General features: G+C 38.8%; 1 long non-coding RNA gene across 1 annotated transcript; it reads left to right on the top strand.

The window, feature by feature from the left end:
• Positions 1-15,006: 15,006 nt before the first annotated feature.
• On the top strand, positions 15,007-17,103 carry LOC147486557 (uncharacterized). Its single transcript, XR_015202666.1, has 5 exons — positions 15,007-15,120; positions 15,209-15,266; positions 15,368-15,443; positions 16,256-16,362; positions 16,835-17,103. It is a non-coding gene; the product is annotated as an uncharacterized LOC147486557 (long non-coding RNA).
• Positions 17,104-17,709: the final 606 nt, after the last annotated feature.

The following is a 17,709-nucleotide window of genomic DNA, read 5'->3' as shown; positions in this document are numbered from 1 at the left end:
GACTGCTCCTAGGTTTGGAGAGGTATTTTGAAGCATAGAGAAGTTGCATGGAAGCTAGTGCGGTACATCATAGTGAATGGTAATGACGCGAGCTTCTGGCATGAACCTTGGTGCTCAGGGCCACTAATTCTAAATGTTCAAGCTAAAAATCTTCTTCTAAACTCGGTACCCTATGATGCTAGAGTGGCTGCAGTTATCTCAAATGGAGAATGGTCGAGGACCATCACAGATATGCCGGAATGTGAAGTCAAGAAATGGATCATGGAAACCAAAATCAATACATTCCTTACTGATGATCAAGTTATATGGATTCCGTCAAGTTCTGGTGAGTTTTCTACTTCTTCAACATATGCCACTCTAAAAAATGTCCAAAGGTGAAGTGGTACAAGATAGTCTGGGGGAAGCTTGTGACCTCAAAACATGCTTTCACTATGTGGCAGCTATTTTCTAGATGTCTTCCCACACAGAATAGACTTCGAATGAAGAAAGTGATTGGGTAATCAAGATGTAGTTTATGTGACTCGCAAGAGGAAAGTTTGGCACATTTATTTTTTGAGTGTTCCTTTTCGAAATTAGTTTGGCAAAGCATCAAGAAAGCAATGGGGCTAACAGAAGTGGTTCGCAACTCACATGATGAGTGGTATCATCTCATGCGTATCTGCAGATCGAACTCGATTACAGTTGAAGTGATAAAAGCATTGTTGGGTGCTGTTGTCCAAGCTATTTGGACTGAAAGGAAATGGCGACTCAAGAAGCAGCGCTCCAGAACTGCTGATGTAGTCAGTATCCGAGTACTTAATAGTATGAGGATATACTTAGGGAAGATGTTGGAAATAGTTAAGGAGGATGTATTATTGAGAGCCCTCTTGGCCAGACTGGGTGTAGGGCCAAAGTTCAAAAGCAATGAAGCAAAATGGGTGCGATGGGAGAAGTCAGACACAGCTCACACTCTTAACTCTGACGGATCTCTTCAAGGTGGAAGCGCAGGGTTTGGGGGAGCATTACGAGACTGCAATGGAGATGTTATACTGGCGTACAGTGGTAGCTCCAAAAGAATATTGGTGTTATATCAGGAATTGCTTGCGGTACAAAAAGGGCTTGAAGGAGCGATAGATATGAACATAAATAGACTCCAAGTTCAATCAGATTCTATGCGAGTGATCCAAATAATCAGGAAGGAAGAAGTATCGCCATGGTATTGCAGGAATCTAGTAGCACAGATAAGGGCTGATATTTCGAAGTTTGACGAAATCTTTTTTAAACATGTTTTTAGAGAAGGAAACCAAGTAGCTGACTATCTATCCAAGCTGAGGAAGTCCTCATGTAATGAAATTTTTTATCATATCCCTCCAATGGACCAAAAAATGTATGAATTGGTTAAAAGGGATAAAGAAGGAACAATGTACTTGCGCTCTTGATTATATAGAAGGTTGGGGTCACCTTAACCCCTAGCCATTTCAAAAAAAAAAAAAAAAAAAAGATTTCCTTGTTAATCAAAATGTCCCATCGCGTATTGGAAGATTATATCTAAAAGGTACCTCCTAAGATATGTCATCATGATTCCTTTCTTATCATCAAAGATCGTCATCTTCAGTTTCCTTCTATTTAGAAACTGTCTATATCAGTTCCTAATGACTGGGGTAACTGTTATGCTTGAAGGTGGTCAGTCATGTGCTTGGCACATGTCCACTAAATACTTGTGATGGGCACGAGATCACTTATTCACAGAACTGATCAGATGGTCCTTGTCTTATTCTGGACATCCATAGTCTTAGGTTATTTACCATACACGTGTCATCTATTTAGTGACGGGAAATCCCCCTTACAGAATCTATTCAAGTTCTCAACAAAAGACAACATGGTATTTGAAACCCACTTTTACAAACTAGTAATTGGGACCAAACATTGGCTTGGTAGCTTGTTGGAGTAAGGGTCGCATGATTACATTGGTTTGGTTTTGTTCTTTCATTTGCCAACCTTTGCCTTCACTCTCATGGATTATGTTCACACGTTTCATAAGCAATTAAATGTAGTATTATAACTAGCTACTTGAGTTACCCTTTACTACTAGTTATAGCTGTGGGAGAGCAAAGTTGTACTTGGCCAAAAGAATTTTTCACTCGAATCTTTACATTTTATATGGCCTTTCATTTTTGGGTTATATATGTGTGTCAAAAAAATTGAAATAATCGACACATTATAATACCTTTAGTCAATGTGCTTTCTTTGCATAAGACAGAGAATGTTACGAACATATTGCTTGTTTTTTTTATTCATTTTTTTTTTTTTTGTTGGTTATTCTTTAATCATATGACATATATATTATATGTATGGATGAAGTTCAAGGTGGCATTATTATTATCAGTATTCTAAAAAAGGTTAGGCGGTAGTCGGGTGGTGGAAGAGCGCCTAGTGCCTAGGCCTTCTAGGCAGTGCCTAGACGGGCTAGGCGCTAGGCGGTTTTTTTTCTTAATATATCTTATAATATATATAGTAATACACACCTATACTATAAGAAATGAAGAAAATCATTTACCATAACTCAAAAAATAAACTCAAACAAGTATACTTATTACAAAAATGCATAATAGTTGAAGAATATTGACTTCATATAAAAACATACTCTTTCTCATAGTGGCATATACTTTACATTAGACTTTAGTCTTTTAAACTCATTCAAATCTTAAGCCTACATGGGCCTTTAATTTTTGACATTTAATCATTAAAAAAAAAAAAACTTGACTGGACCGCCTAGAGGCCGATTAGTCCACCTAGACCCGCCTAATCGGTCCACAGATTTTTTAAATGACTTGGGCCTAGGTGAGTCGGTTGTTCACCTCCTAGCACCTAGCGACCGCTTAGACCGATTTTTAGAACAGTGATTATTATGCATGAATACAATCTTTCCCATTGGTAATGTAGGAAGCATGTGTATAAACTGGTCCATGAGTTATAGATTTGATGTGTATTGGATTGATTTGAATATATTAAAAATAATGTATATTCAGTTTGCTTTGTTACATTCGTGGGAAATGATCCTTGTTATATTCAACAAACTTTTGATGTTAGATTTGATTATTTTCCTTTGTATTAGTAGAGTGATTTTGATCTAGACTTATGGTTCTCTTATGAGCCATAATGGTTTTCTTACTTTATTATGCTAATACACAAACCATGGGGCTATTGCAGGTTTTCAAAAGATACCAAGTTCATAGTATTTGTGGTAACTCATGCACCCAAACAGATTATAAATAAGAAAAATCCCACATTCTACTCCTTTTAACTAGAACATGGAAAGAGAAACAGATGCAAGACAAGAAATGTTTGGTCATGGAGATGAAGCTGCTGGGCATGATGCTGTTATTGGGTTGGGATATGGTGGTTCTGTTGCAGCATGTCGAATGTCGATGGCAGGGATTAAGGTATGTTTGATGGAGAAAGGTCACAAATGAGAAGCTCGGGACTTCCCAACCAATAGTATAAAGATCCTGTCTGCAGTGAAGATAAATAGCCAGAAATGTGGATTCAGTTTTGGCCCTAAGGATGTTTTAATTCAGGTTAGTTTCGACTTCTTTTTCATAGAGTTGAGTTTCTTAAATTATATTGCTATCTTAGAATCCTAAGGCTTTGTTTCATTATCAAATAACTTGAGAACTCCATTTTCAGAACACATGTTAAGTTCATAGTCAATAAGAGTATAAGACAATTCAAAATTTTGGATTGCTAGGCATATTGTATTTGTTTTTCAAGCTGCTCCTGAAATATAGTCTTCTCCTAATGGTAATGGGTACTTGCCCCTCTAAAGTTAGCTTTTCTTATAACTACATCTAGTTGAGTTTTCATAGAGGAACTTAATCTTCAACATTGGAAGGACTAGGGACCTATCCTTACTTAATTTTGTTTGTCTGTTTTTGAGTTTATCAGTATATTTGTGAGTACAATATATTTAATTCTTTATTCAATGTGTATGAGACAAGTTTTTATCTTATCTACTATTAGATCCATCTTAATTACTTGTAGTAGAGGTTAATAGTATAAATTTATAGATGAATAAGTTTGGATTTTGATAGACTGAGAAGTAGTTAAGTGTTCAAATACTTTCACTTTTTCCTGGGTAAGAATGACATGTACTCTTAACTATGGTCTACTTTTAAGCTTATTAGATTGAGTGTTTGGCATGAGGTATAGTTGCTCTACTCCTTGTTACGTATGTTTAAACTTGTATCATTCTATTGATGATCATGCTTTTAGTTGTATCTGCTGAACATGTTTAATTTTGGTTGATTGTTGTTTATTATGTTGACTTTTATAGAATCCAGTGCAAGATTGTTTTTATAATGAAAACAAATTGATATTTTGTTAGAATTTCATTAAAGATTGTTTTGTTTCTCAAGTATCTAATTCAGATATCAAACAAGCTCAGAGCTTTTCCATTAAACATTATTTTGTTTCTCGGACATTTTATTTGTTTGTATTCACATAGAATTAATGCCTCATTTTCTTCTTCTTTTTCATGTTATTTGATCTTGATTCTTCTGTGAACTTCATTGACTAGTCACGGACTTCCAGGAAACAAAGGTACATAAATTCTGTAGCAACTACTCAAGATTAAACTGTTAGGATATATATCAAGTTTCCTATAAATAAATTACATGATAGGAAACTTCCCATAGAATTGTATCAATCCCTTATTCTTCTCCTAGAATTATGGGATTTACTTGTAACAATTAGTCTATATAAACCCATGTAATTGTTACACTAAGATATACAAGAAATAATAATCTTACATGGTATCAGTATAGGTATCGATCCTCTCTACAAACCCCACCATCTTCCTCGTTCTTTTTCCGCTGCCTACACACACCATGTCTACACTTGAAAACGAGACTAGCTTACCAGTGAGAACGAGTAATGGTTACCAGGAAGTATTATCCTTGTTGACCCCTGAATGCCTAGATGGCACGAACTACATTGAGTGGTCCTTAAATGCTCGAAATAAACTTCGAGGCCGGAAGCGCTGGGGATTCATCTCCGGAACTAAGGCTGCTCCAGTCGACACTTCCTTCACTGAATATGAGGTTTGGGAAGACGACAACTGTATGATTAAATCATGGTTGCTTGATGCCATGACTAAGGATATCAGATCTTTGTTTCTCAGATTATCTACTGCAAAGGGAATCTGGGATACTGCTAAGCTCACCTACTCTGTCAGTCAAGATGCTTCCAAAACATACCAATTGCATTGTGAGGTATTATCTATCCGTCAAAATGGTGGCACTGTTATTCAATAATTTGGGAAGTTATGCAAATTATGGCAGGAATGTGATGCAATTGATGACTGTATTATGGAGTGTCCCACTGATATTAGGCGATATACATCCAAGGTTAATTCCCATAGAGTGTATGCCTTTCTCGCTTGCTTAGACTCTTACTTGGATGGGATTCGCAGTCGCGATTCTTTCCACAGTCCCTCTCCCAAATCTTCGAACGACTTATGCCATGATATGTGTTGAAGCCAACCGGCATCATGCTATGATGGGCAGTGCACCTGTGGATAGCATAGCTATGGCTGCTCGTAGAAATTTATCTCGGCATGACCTGAAGAAAGGAGGGCGCAAATGTAGCCATTGTAATGGAGATAATCACGTTATTGAAACATGTTTCAAACTCCATGGCTACCCGGACTGGCATCCTAAGGGTAAGAAGGTATCTGGTACAAGTTCTACTTTCAAACATGTTGTTCCTCCAACCCTTCAACCGAGTGAACCTTCTGCAGGTTTTGTGGCATCAATTGGTATGTCCAAATCTGTTCTTAGTTTTTCTACTTGTACTACGTCTAGCGATTGGATAATTGACACAGGTGCTACCGATCATATGACATGCAACTCCTCTAACTTTAGCCAATTATTTGCATCTCATTCTAAACATGCCATTACTAATGCCAATGGCGCATCAGCACCAATTGTTGGTATCGGTACAATTATTTTACCTACTTCATTACCTATTTCTGATGTTCTATTTGTTCCTTCTCTTGCATGCAATATTGCTCTCGATAAATAAATTTATCCAAGCTTATAATTGTGTTGGCTTGTTCTTTCCTACTCACTGTCTTTTTCAGAACTTCCATACCAAGGAGATGATTGGCAATGGTAAACTGCGTGATGGATTGTACCATCTGGAAGGTGATGCTCCACTAGTTAATAAAAGTTTGGTACATGCAGTAAGTTCACAGAAATTGGAAGACAATATAGAGAAAATATGGCTGTGGCATAAAAGATTAGGTCATCCGTCACTTGGTTATCTTCAACGGCTTTTTCCTTCATTATTTATTGGCTGTAATATTTCGGATATGGTTTGTGCAACTTGTGCTCTGTCTAAAATCCATCATACTCATTTTCCTACATCAACAACTAAAAGTATAACTCCTTTTTTATTGATACATTTAGATGTGTGGGGGCCATCTCCAGTATCTACCCCCACGGGAATAAAATGGTTTGTTTCATTTGTGGATGATTACACTAGAATGACTTGGGTATATTTGATGAAACATAAAAGTGATGTCTGTATGATATTTCGACGTTTCTATCAAATGATACTCACACAATTTAGTATATCTGTCAAAGTTGTTCAAACCGATAATGGAGGTGAATTCTTTAAGCAAGAATTGACTGATTTTATGCATTCTAATGGAATCATTCATCATACTTCATGCCCAGAATCTCCTCAACAAAACGACACTGCAGAACGGAAGAATCACCACCTTCTGGAAATTTCTCGCTCCTTGTTAATTGGAGGTAATACTCCAAAATATTTATGGGGGGAAGCCCTTAGTACTACTGTGTATTTGATGAATAGAACACCATCTAGTGTTCTTTCTTTTCGACGACCTTTAGATGTGCTGGAAAAACACTGTACTCTTCCACCTCATGTTCGTTTGCCTCCACGGATTTTTGGATGCGTAGTTTATGTGCACTTATCCTCCAAACATCGCACTAAACTTGATTCACGAGCTATATATACGATGTACCTTTGTTGGATATGGAACAACTTAGAAAGGATATAGATGTTACAATCCCATTACTCACAAATTTTATATCTCTATGGATGTTGTATTCCATGAATCCGAATTGTATTACTCCACCAAAGAAACCTGCACCGCACGGAATATTGAAACTGTGATTCCAGACGGTGTTGAGGGTGACACTAGTGGGGAGAATACTCCAGAAGGTGTTCCAGAATGCAGTATTGCCGGTATTGAGAGTGGCACTAGTGGGGAGAATACTCCAGAAGAAAGTATTACCGATGTTGACCATGCTACTGATCTACCACCAGATAGTCCAATCCATCACGCAACATCATCACCGCCGCCCTCTTCTGCATTACCTGAGGTATCTCCTTCTCCTTCAACTAAAAATACTTTAAATTCTCACTACACCCTTCCACCACGTACTAATCAAGGAATACCACCTATTCAATATGAACTTGACCCAAATGCCAAGATCAAATACCCAATGGGTAATCATGTGTTCCTCATGCAAACTCTCGAACTCATATGCATCTTATATGTGTCAATTATCATCTATCTCTACACCTAGTACATTGCAGGAAGCTTTGACAGATACTCAATGGACAAAGGCTATGGATGCTCTTAAAAGAAATGGCACTTGGGATCTTGTTGCTTTACCATATGGAAAAAAAAATGTTGGTTACCGATGGATATTTACCATCAAACACAAAGCAGATGGTACTATTGAAAGATTTAAAGCTCGCTTGGTGGCAAAAGGATATACTCGATCTTATGGTGTGGATTATCAAGATACATTTGCACCTGTTGCTAAACTCAATACAGTGCGAGTTCTCTTATCCTTGGCTGTTAATAAAGACTGGCCTCTTCTACAGTTTGACGTTAAAAATGCTTTCTTGTATGGCAATCTTACTGAAGATGTGTACATGGATTCACTTCCGGGAATTTCCGAATTCAAGAATACTTCATTAGTATGCAAGCTCAAGAAGGCTTTATATGGACTCAAGCAATCTCTATGGGCATGGTTTGGTTGATTCACACAATCTATGGTAAAGTTTGGGTACAAACAAAGCAATGTTGATCACACTTGGTTCTTGAAGCATAAAAATTGTAAACTCACTGTGTTGATCATATACGTGGATGACATGATAGTCACAGGTAATGATACTAATGAAATTTCATGTCTACAATGTCATTTGACTTCTGAATTTGAGATGAAACAACTTGGCAATCTCAAGTATTTTCTCAAAATTGAGGTTGCACGCTCTAAGCATGGTATATTTCTATCTCAAAGAAAGTACATCTTAGACCTGTTGACCGAAACAGAGCTTCTCGGGTGCAAACCAGCCAATACACCCATTGAACAGCACCACTCACTTTCCCATTGCTTGAGTGATCCAAGTACTGACAAAGGATGCTACCAAAGACTTGTTGGGAGATTGATTTATTTGTCTCATACTCGACCTGATATTGCCTATGCGGTAAGTACAGTAAGCCAATTTATGCATGATCCACGCAAGCCACATATGGATGTTGTAGAGTGAATTCTGAGATACTTAAAGTCGACTCCAGGCAAAGGTCTATTATTCTCTAAACATGGACATTTGAATGTGGATGGATTTACAGATGCCTATTGGGCAGGTTCCGTTGATAATCGAAGATCTATCTCTGGCTATCTCACTTTTGTTGGGGGGAACCTTGTGACTTGGAGGAGTAAGAAACAATCGGTAGTCTCGAGATCCAGCGCAGAAGCTGAATACCGAGGTATGGCATTAGGAGTGTGTGAGTTACTATGGTTGGAAATATTACTAACTGAATTGGGATTTCCTCTTTTACAAGCAATGAATCTCTATTATGATAACACGTCTACCATAGAAATTGCTTATAACCTAGTTCAACATGACAAAACCAAGCATGTAGAGATAGACAGACATTTTATAAAAGAGAATCTTGATTCTAGCATAATCAGATTTCCCTTTGTCTGATCAGCTCAACAACTTGCAGACATTCTTACTAAGGTTGTGGAAACCAATGTGCTAACCGATTCTCTTATCAAGATAGGCATGAATGACATCCACGCACCACCTTGAGGAGGGGTGTTAGGATATATATCAAGTTTCCTATAAATAAATTACATGATAGGAAACTTCCCATAGAATTGTATCAATCCCTTATTCTTCTCCTAAAATTATGGGATTTACTTGTAACAATTAGTCTATATAAACCCATGTAATTGTTACACTAAGATATACAAGAAATAATAATCTTACCTAAATTGTTCAGCATATACTTTCCATTCTTTAATAAAAGTGACTAAGATAGGTATTTACATTGCTCTATGAAATATGTTGATCACATGAATTGTTCCTTGAGCTAAAATGCATGTAAAGATGATCTAGTTTTCCTTCCTTTTCATGCATTAACCATTCTAGGCAAAAACATCTTGCTCTTTCAGTAGATTTCCACTATATGTATTATGTATCCACTATCCATGCTTCGGAACTCTTTGTTTATTTTTCACAACTGTTTCATTTATATCATGAAACAAGATTGATTAAGGAAACATTAAAAAGAAGAAGAAGTAAATGAAACTGCACTAGTATACATGCAAGTGTGATTTTTTTTATTCTTTCTTATCAGATGTGTCTGTATACATGCAAGTTGTATGTGTTGAAACTAGTGTCCATATATATGCCAATTTTATGAGTTGCCATTGTTGTCCATGTCTATCGTCTTTAGCACCTCTTTGTCCGTGTCAACACTAGTATCTATATCTGTTTTTAGCTTGTGTAGTTGAGCGTGTCGAAACTAGTGTCCATAACTCTATAAGTATGCCAATTTTATGAGCCGCCACTATTGTTCATGTCTATCGTCTTTAGCACGTCTTTATCCGTGTCAACGCTAGTATCTATATCTTTTTTTAGCTTGTGTGGTTGAGCGTGTCGACACCATAGTTTGGAATTTCGGAATTTTTGAAATTCCGACAAATTCAAAAACCGAAATTCATTAAATTTCGACTCTTGTTATATTCGGAATTTCAAATAATTTCGGAATTTCGGATATTTCGACTCAATATTCGGAATTCTGTTTTTTTTTAAAACCAAAATTCCGGACGGAATTCCGGAGTTTCGTTCGGAATCACGAACTATGGTCGACACTAGTGTTGGTTAGATAGCGCGCTAAGTATGTAACGTTCTTTTCTTTTCAAATCCAATTGTTTCCTTGCAGTTCCTCTTTTATTGCACATTGTGTGTAATTGCTATGTATTTTATGGTTTCTTAGCTTTATTTTCTAGTTGTTAGGTGTAGATTCGGGATCTCTAAACATAATGGGATTTGCAAATGAAACGACCTGTTGCTCGAAGTTATTAGCCAGTTTGGTCTACTTGAGCACTTACACTATTGTTTTGGGGTTCTTTATATTCAGATACCGTGTAAGTCACTAGTCTCATATTGGCATTGGATGTTGTAATAATTTTCATTTAACCCAAATTATATGTTTTCCAGAAGAGGGAGGGGGGGTGGGTGGGGGTGTTAACTCATCATTTTTCATGTGGTGAGGTCAGTGCGTTTACTCGGTTCTATTAAAAAATTTAGAACTGCTACTTATGGTAATAGAATTCAGCCCTATTTATGTGCCATTTACTTGGTATGTGGGAGCGATGGCTTAACTTAGAAGTGGGATTGCTTATGGAAGGTATGCTCTCTAAAAGTCTGAAATGGGTGAAATAGTTTAGTCCACCACATTAGTAAGTGTCAGTCCTTGAGAATAGGTAAGTAGCTGACTCTCTACTTGGTGACATGGCATTGATGGTGGTATATGTTTGACAATTCTTTTGGTGGAAAGTTGGAATGCAGCTGATATTGCACATTCATCGGCATCGCATTTGTGTTGTTAGGGATGCTTGGTATGGGTTGTCAACCCTCAGTACACATGACTACACATCAATTCCAGTCATCTTTCAATTGACCTATCGTGTGGACTGTTACTGTACACTTTTTGGCTGCACTCTTGCAAATCACTCCTATGTATATATATTTCAAGGTCTGACTGTAAAGGTGTGATTTAGTTGTCCCTTACAAACAGTTGATGGGGGATTGGAATAGGTTATTGGATGGACCGAGTTCGTCTTGAGAGCGAACTGCCTACGTATCTTGCTCTTGGTTTTTATGGGGGAGAGCAGAATCAGGTCTGGCGTAGTTCATAGGAGAGGTATTTATAGATATTGAGAGTGTATCCTTGCCCACCACGTGTAAAGGGTATCCCAAACGAGGGGTGGAGATCAGGTAACATGTGAGAACTGTTCTCATAGGTCTGCTGTAATGATGTGGAGTGTCAGTCTGTATAAGTAGCTTGCGGCCGTGACCAGTAGCTGACGGTCAAGATATGTGCAAGTACACATTTAGTCATGATTGCTTCTGGAAGGGGTATCTGAGTCACTTTCCTAGCGTAGTTCGCGTGATACTGTGACCTATCTGTATCGTTCTATTAGCTCATGGATGCGACCTGGATCCATAGGTCAATGTGTCATTTCCACCATGTTATGCGCGTGTTGGATAGAGAATATCACTCCCCTACACAGCCCCCTCTCAGTAGATTGTGAAAACGACCTGCTGAGAGAGATTGGTTGTGCGCGTGGAGCATGCTAGAGGTGGAAATTTCCAACGATCTGTGAGGAGCGGCTTGTGTTAACCATGTGAGCTGGTGGGTGCAAACGTTTGACGCGTGTTCAGCACGTGACAGGATCTGAGCAGTTGCAGAGAAAAAACGTGCCACCCCATTTTTTCGGGATGTGTCTCACCATCCGTGCTGAGGTGGAGGAACTGGAGAAAAAGCTGGACGACCTGCAGGAGGAGCGGGAACGCCGAACCCGGGGAGAACTTCGCGCGCTTGCCGAAGATGCCGGGCATTGTTTAGCGGTCGTGCCTTCTCCCCTTACTGGTGTGGTGAGTGAGCAGCTTCAGGGGTCTGGCGAGCTCAACGTGGCTGCTGTTGAGGCAGTTGTGGCGTCTTCTGGTGATCCGAACTCTGCCTCCGTGTTGAATGTCGCTCTTGGAGAAGATCTTGATGATATTGTCTAGAAAGTTTTGTTGTTTGTGTAGTATTGCTCGGGAGAGCGATCTGGGAGATGTAAGTGTCCGATTAGTTTAGACTTAGGGGGTTCATGACCCTACAAATGTCCGAGGGTGTTGCTTTCGTTGAGGCGCGTTCGCGGAGTTGATCCTAGGGGTATAGGTCCTCAACTTAGCGAGACTTCGAAAAAGCGATGATGAGCCCTTGTAAGCTCTTGAAGCTCTACGCTGGCGAGATGTAGCCCCCGAGGGCGTTATGCTCTCGAGCGTTCTCGGCGTAGTTGATCCTAGGAGTATAGGTCCTCAACTAGCGAGACTTCGGAGAGGAGCTATGAGCTGTAAGCTCACGAGGCGTTACGCTTCGGCCGAGGCGTATGTAGCCCCCGAGGCGTTATGCTCTGAGAGCGTTCTGGCGTAGTTGATCCTAGGACTATAGGTCCTCAACTAGCGATACTCGGATGAGGCTATGAGCCCATGAAAGCTCCCCGGAGGCGTAGGTCCTGACTAAGCGAGCGTATATGTAGTCTTTCCCCCCGAAGGTTGTTATGCTCTGAGCATTCTCGTTGAGGTTATGCGCCGTAGTTGATCCTAGGAGTATAAGTCCTCAACTAAGCGAGACTTTCGGAGAGGCTATGAACCCGTAAGCTCACGAGGCGTATGTAGCCCCGAGGTTAGTTATGCCCTAAGGCGTTCTCGGCGTAGTTGATCCTAGGAGTATAGGTCCTCAACTACGGAGCGAGACTTCGAGAGAGGCTATGAGCACGTAAGCTCTGAGGCGTGACAATCGCTGGAATAGCGTATTGGTTGTAGCCCCCGATCTCTTGGCTCGTTATGCTCTGAGGCGTTCTCCTTTAAGTGTGGGGTTGAGGTTAGCCCCACCATAAGCCATTGTGGCATTTGGTGGGAAGTTTATGGGAGGTCGGTGGTCTTGATGCGATAATCTGTTTCCCAATTCAGGCCTTCGAGCTGGTTGCTCGCTCCATCATTATTTCTCGGGCGGAAAGCGGATCGGTCAATGTTGAGACTTGTCTTACATTTTGGAGTGCCCTAAGCGGAGGATTGCACTTTGTAGATGTTGTCTTTGGGGGTGCTGGGTGAGTGCCCCGACCACGGAACCATTGAATAGGCGATGGGAGACCGATTTTGGGCATCTCTTTTATGTAGAACAAAATATTCAGCTGCGGGGATCTACAGAGTCGCTGAAGTGGACTTCTCCGGCGTGACAATAGAATCGGCCTCCGATAAGGTGATATCTCTGGAATGGTTTCTTTTGCTAGAGCAAAGCGAATCATCTGAAGTGTGGTTGTATGAGCCGGGTTGGCGAAGCGACCTTGGGGTCGTTTCGAGGTGGGGGCATGTGGCGATCTCTTGGCTCTGGACCTCGATCGTTCGTTTCGCGAGATGCTCTCTTGTCGGGCGACCTCAAGGATCTGTAATGCGGGGACACCTGCCGCCTTAGTGCTCGTTTGATCTTCGTAAGTGCGGGCTTTCGATTTGGTAAGAGGAGGTTCTTGTTACTTCTTCTTCATCCCCCATCGTTCAACTCGCTTTGGGGCGTTATTCTTCGGGGAGTGACCTCGGCCACTAAGTCTTGGGTTTTGAACCGAGTTAAGAAAGAGGCGGTATAGTGGTGGGTGGGAATTCGTTTTATGGGCGATTATTGGGAGATTCGGTGGTGGTCTTGTTAAAGAACGGTCGAGTGCGATAATCTGGTTACAATGATAGGCCTCGAGCTATGGTTGCTTCAAGCTCTATCATTATATTCCTCGGGCGGAGAAAGCGGATCACAAATGCAATGTGGAAGGTTTTCAACATCTTTTGCACTACATTTGATGGATCCATCGTTATAGATATTGAGTGTGTATCCTTGCCCACCACGTAAATTTGGGTATCCCAAACGAGGGGGTGGAGATGAGAGTAACATGTGAGTAAAGGTGTGATGTTCTCATAGTCAGTTGTAATGATGTGGAGTGTCGGTATTGGTAGCAATGTAAAGGTGTGATTAGTTTGTCCCTTACAAGCTTGAGTTGATGAAGGATTGGAATAGGTTATTGGATGGCCGTGACTCTTGGTTTTGTGGGGAGTCTGGGTAGTTCATAAGACGGTCAAGATATGAGAGTGTGCATGCGTGTAAAAGTACACCTTTAGTCATGATTGTTTCGGAATGTGGGGTATCGTATAAGTCACTTTTCCTAGCGTCAAGATTTGCAAAGTACACCTTTAGTCATGTACGGATCGAGTCACTTTTCTGACGTAGTTTTTGATCTTGCTCGTATCGTTCTATTAGCTCATGGATGCGACCAGGATCCATAGGTCGATGTGTCATTTCCACCATGTTATGCGCGTGCTGGATAGAGAATATCACTCCCCTACACTAACTATTCAATATGTGTAGGATCAGACGGAGTGCATATATGGAGAGGGCTATCATCCAATAAATATTGTATTCATTCTATACACAGTATTCTTGGTGGTACTTCTAGCAATCTACAAAGATTGCGGATGAATGCAGAACTATCATGGTGACTTTGGAATTTAAACGTGTTACACAGGTATTTGTGGTATTTTGTTTTTTATTATGTAATCCTATCTTTTTATAATATTTCATAGGATGCTATAGTTTTGATGTATTTTTCAGATGCCTTGCCTATCTATTTTTTTTCTTTTTCGTAACAAATATGCCATTATTTGAATGCATGTTCCTGTGCTAGCTTGAGACGATGTTGTTTTAGTTTGGTAATATTTTTCATAGTCATTGTATATTTTGTGAATGCTATAGATTTTATTTACTTTGTCATGCCTCTCATACTTACATTATTGGTTTCTGATTTTCTAGTCTTTGTATATTTTATATGCAATTACTAAATTCATATCCTTGTGCTTGAGACACTGTTGTCTTCAAGGACAAGAATGGTATATATTGCGTGAGTTATATGATTTTGTTACGAGATTTACGTTTGCAATACCTACCATATGCATTGTAGTATATCTTTTGCTATTATTTTAGTCTGATTATGCAAAAGTGTGAGTGCGGAAGATTTCTACCCTCCCATAGTTTTTACTCCTTATATTACTTCACAGTTCATAACAACACTCGTGTTGTTATTTGCAGGGAAGATTTTGAAGCTGGGTTGCAAGGCTTTAAGACTCGGCTTGCCAATTATGAAAAGGTCCGTTTGTTAAATTCTCATAGTCAGCCTTGTGATATAACTGTCATTCAAAGTTGTGTCTTAGTTTGGAGCGCACTAGAACTGTACGTGTTTCTTAATAGGTTTATGAACCTGTGGAAGAAGGGTCTTATGTCAAAAATGATTGACATGGCTAGTGGGCAAGGTGGGCAGACACAAGTAAGTGTGGTTACTTGTTCATATTTTTTTTTTCATTTCACAGCAGAAACAGATAGGTGATTCTCTTTGCTTGATCTAGCCCTTAAAGTTTCCATATGTAAAATAGTTGGAAAGTGCTTAAATTTAATTGATCTTACCCAAGATTTTTCAGATGAAGGTATTTATTGACTTATTGTCACATTCTAATTCATTAATCATGTTTACTCCTGTTAAAATGTCACTCTTGACATATAAGCTATATATAATATCTATACAGGTTTGAGTCTAAATTAGAGTAAGCAAATTCCATGAATTGAAGCTGAAGGTCATAGCGGAACTTATACTAATAAGTGCAAGTTCACTGGTTGGAAGTCGAGGCTTCCTTAATAAGGAATTTCTGTTGAAAAAGGAGTTAAATACGTGAATCCACCTAGTGACTCGTACGTGTCTTCTGTAGGAGCTAGATATGCACTTACAGTCTTTTAAATTCTTTTAGTTAGACTTTGAATTGTTGGGAGATATCTCACATGAGAACCTTAATATTTGGCGTAGCCATGTTAGAGTGATTGGACCTGGATTCAATGTACAAATACTGAGCCACAGACCACAATCTAGTTAGAGACTCGGCGTTATGTTTTTAGGACTTGAGAAGTTTCTAGCGGTTTATTCCTATTCTCACTTTATTAAATTAGGGCTTTCTACTTTTCCCCTTAAATTATTGGTGTTCATCTATACACAGACTCTAATCGATCATCTATAAGTGCATGCCTCTTTCTTGATTTGAAATCAGCTTTTACATATGGGTCATAGGTTATGCTTTATGATTGATTTAGGGATTCTTGTTTGCAAATTGGAGTAATCGGATGGGTCTGGAAGTGATCATGAGGTCATGTGCAATACATGTTTGGCTTCTTTGGATTCTACTCTTGGTGGTAAACTGGTAGGTGATATACCATTGTGGTATATTTTAAATTCATTTTAGCTAATGCTTGCATTAGACATTCTAGAAGCTTAATGATTTCTTTTGTATATTTGGTAATACAAAGGAGAATATAGAGGATGATGCGCATCATAGTGTTGTTTTTGGATGGTGGTGCTGTTTACAACCTTCCATTGTTCTAAGTAGAAGGTCGATACTAGGAGTTTTATTCCCCTGTGATTTTGTATGAGTCTTGCATTTCATTACATCGAGGTACATTTGTCCTCGAATTTCTTGTTTGTCTTGGAATAATTGAGCATTTTCATTTTCATTCTTGTTTTTCAAAGGTGAAAATGAAGAATTAATCGATTTTAATTTCAATGAGTGGATCAGATGTTTTCTATAACATTTTATTGAGGCAAAATGTGTGTTAGCGTGACTAAAGTCATATGAAGTTATGCGTTATGGTGTGTGATGGAGCTTGGTGTTGCAGACTTGCAGAAAACAAATTGGTACTCATAGATGAGGCATTGGTTGTTGATATTTATGAAGTCTTTAGAAGTTAGTGCATGCAAGGTTTAACTCTTTGCTTGGCTAAAGTGTTGATCCCGTTGATTGATGATGACAACTTTCTTAATGTATTATTGCTATGATACTTGTTTGGTTTGGGGTTTGTTTTTATAATGTTTGGACGTGGCAAAAATGTCCCTATGTATTACTGAAATTCTTATTTCCTGATTTATAAAGATATATTATTTATCAATATGTTGGAAATGGTGATGGTAGAAATTGTGAGAATGGATGAATATATATTATGGAGTAAGAAGGTGCAGGTGTAGGTACTGTAGCTTTGTGGGTGGCCTGACCAAAGATATGCCCAGGATTTTTTTTTTATTATTATTTTTTTTTTTTTTTTTTTCAGTATACCAATATTAGTAATGGATATAGCTTTGTTACAAATATTTGAACATTCTTTTGGCAACAGTAATACATAGTAACGGTATATCCGTTAGAAATGGATAATTGCCAACAATTAATTAATTACAAATAAATTAGTAATCGTTACTATTACATTGTAATGGTTGATATCTGTTACTAAAATTAATTTTAGTAACACTTGTTAACCGTGAGTAAATTTTGTAACGGGTATTAAGCGTTACTAGTTTCCGTTACTATTCATTTGTCATGTTTTTATGTCAACGCAAAATAACCGTTACAAATAATATTTTTATCCATTACAAATCAACTAATATGGTGTAGTATTTTTATAGAGTAAGAAATTTACTATTACAATGTCCTCCCGTTCAACCTCAAGAACGCCGGAGCGACCTACCAATGACTTGTCATCGACATGTTCCAAGACATATT

Source organism: Coptis chinensis, chromosome 7, assembly GCF_015680905.1.
Source record: "Coptis chinensis isolate HL-2020 chromosome 7, ASM1568090v1, whole genome shotgun sequence".
Lineage (NCBI taxonomy): Eukaryota > Viridiplantae > Streptophyta > Magnoliopsida > Ranunculales > Ranunculaceae > Coptis > Coptis chinensis.
This window is presented reverse-complemented; position numbering and strand designations above follow the sequence as displayed.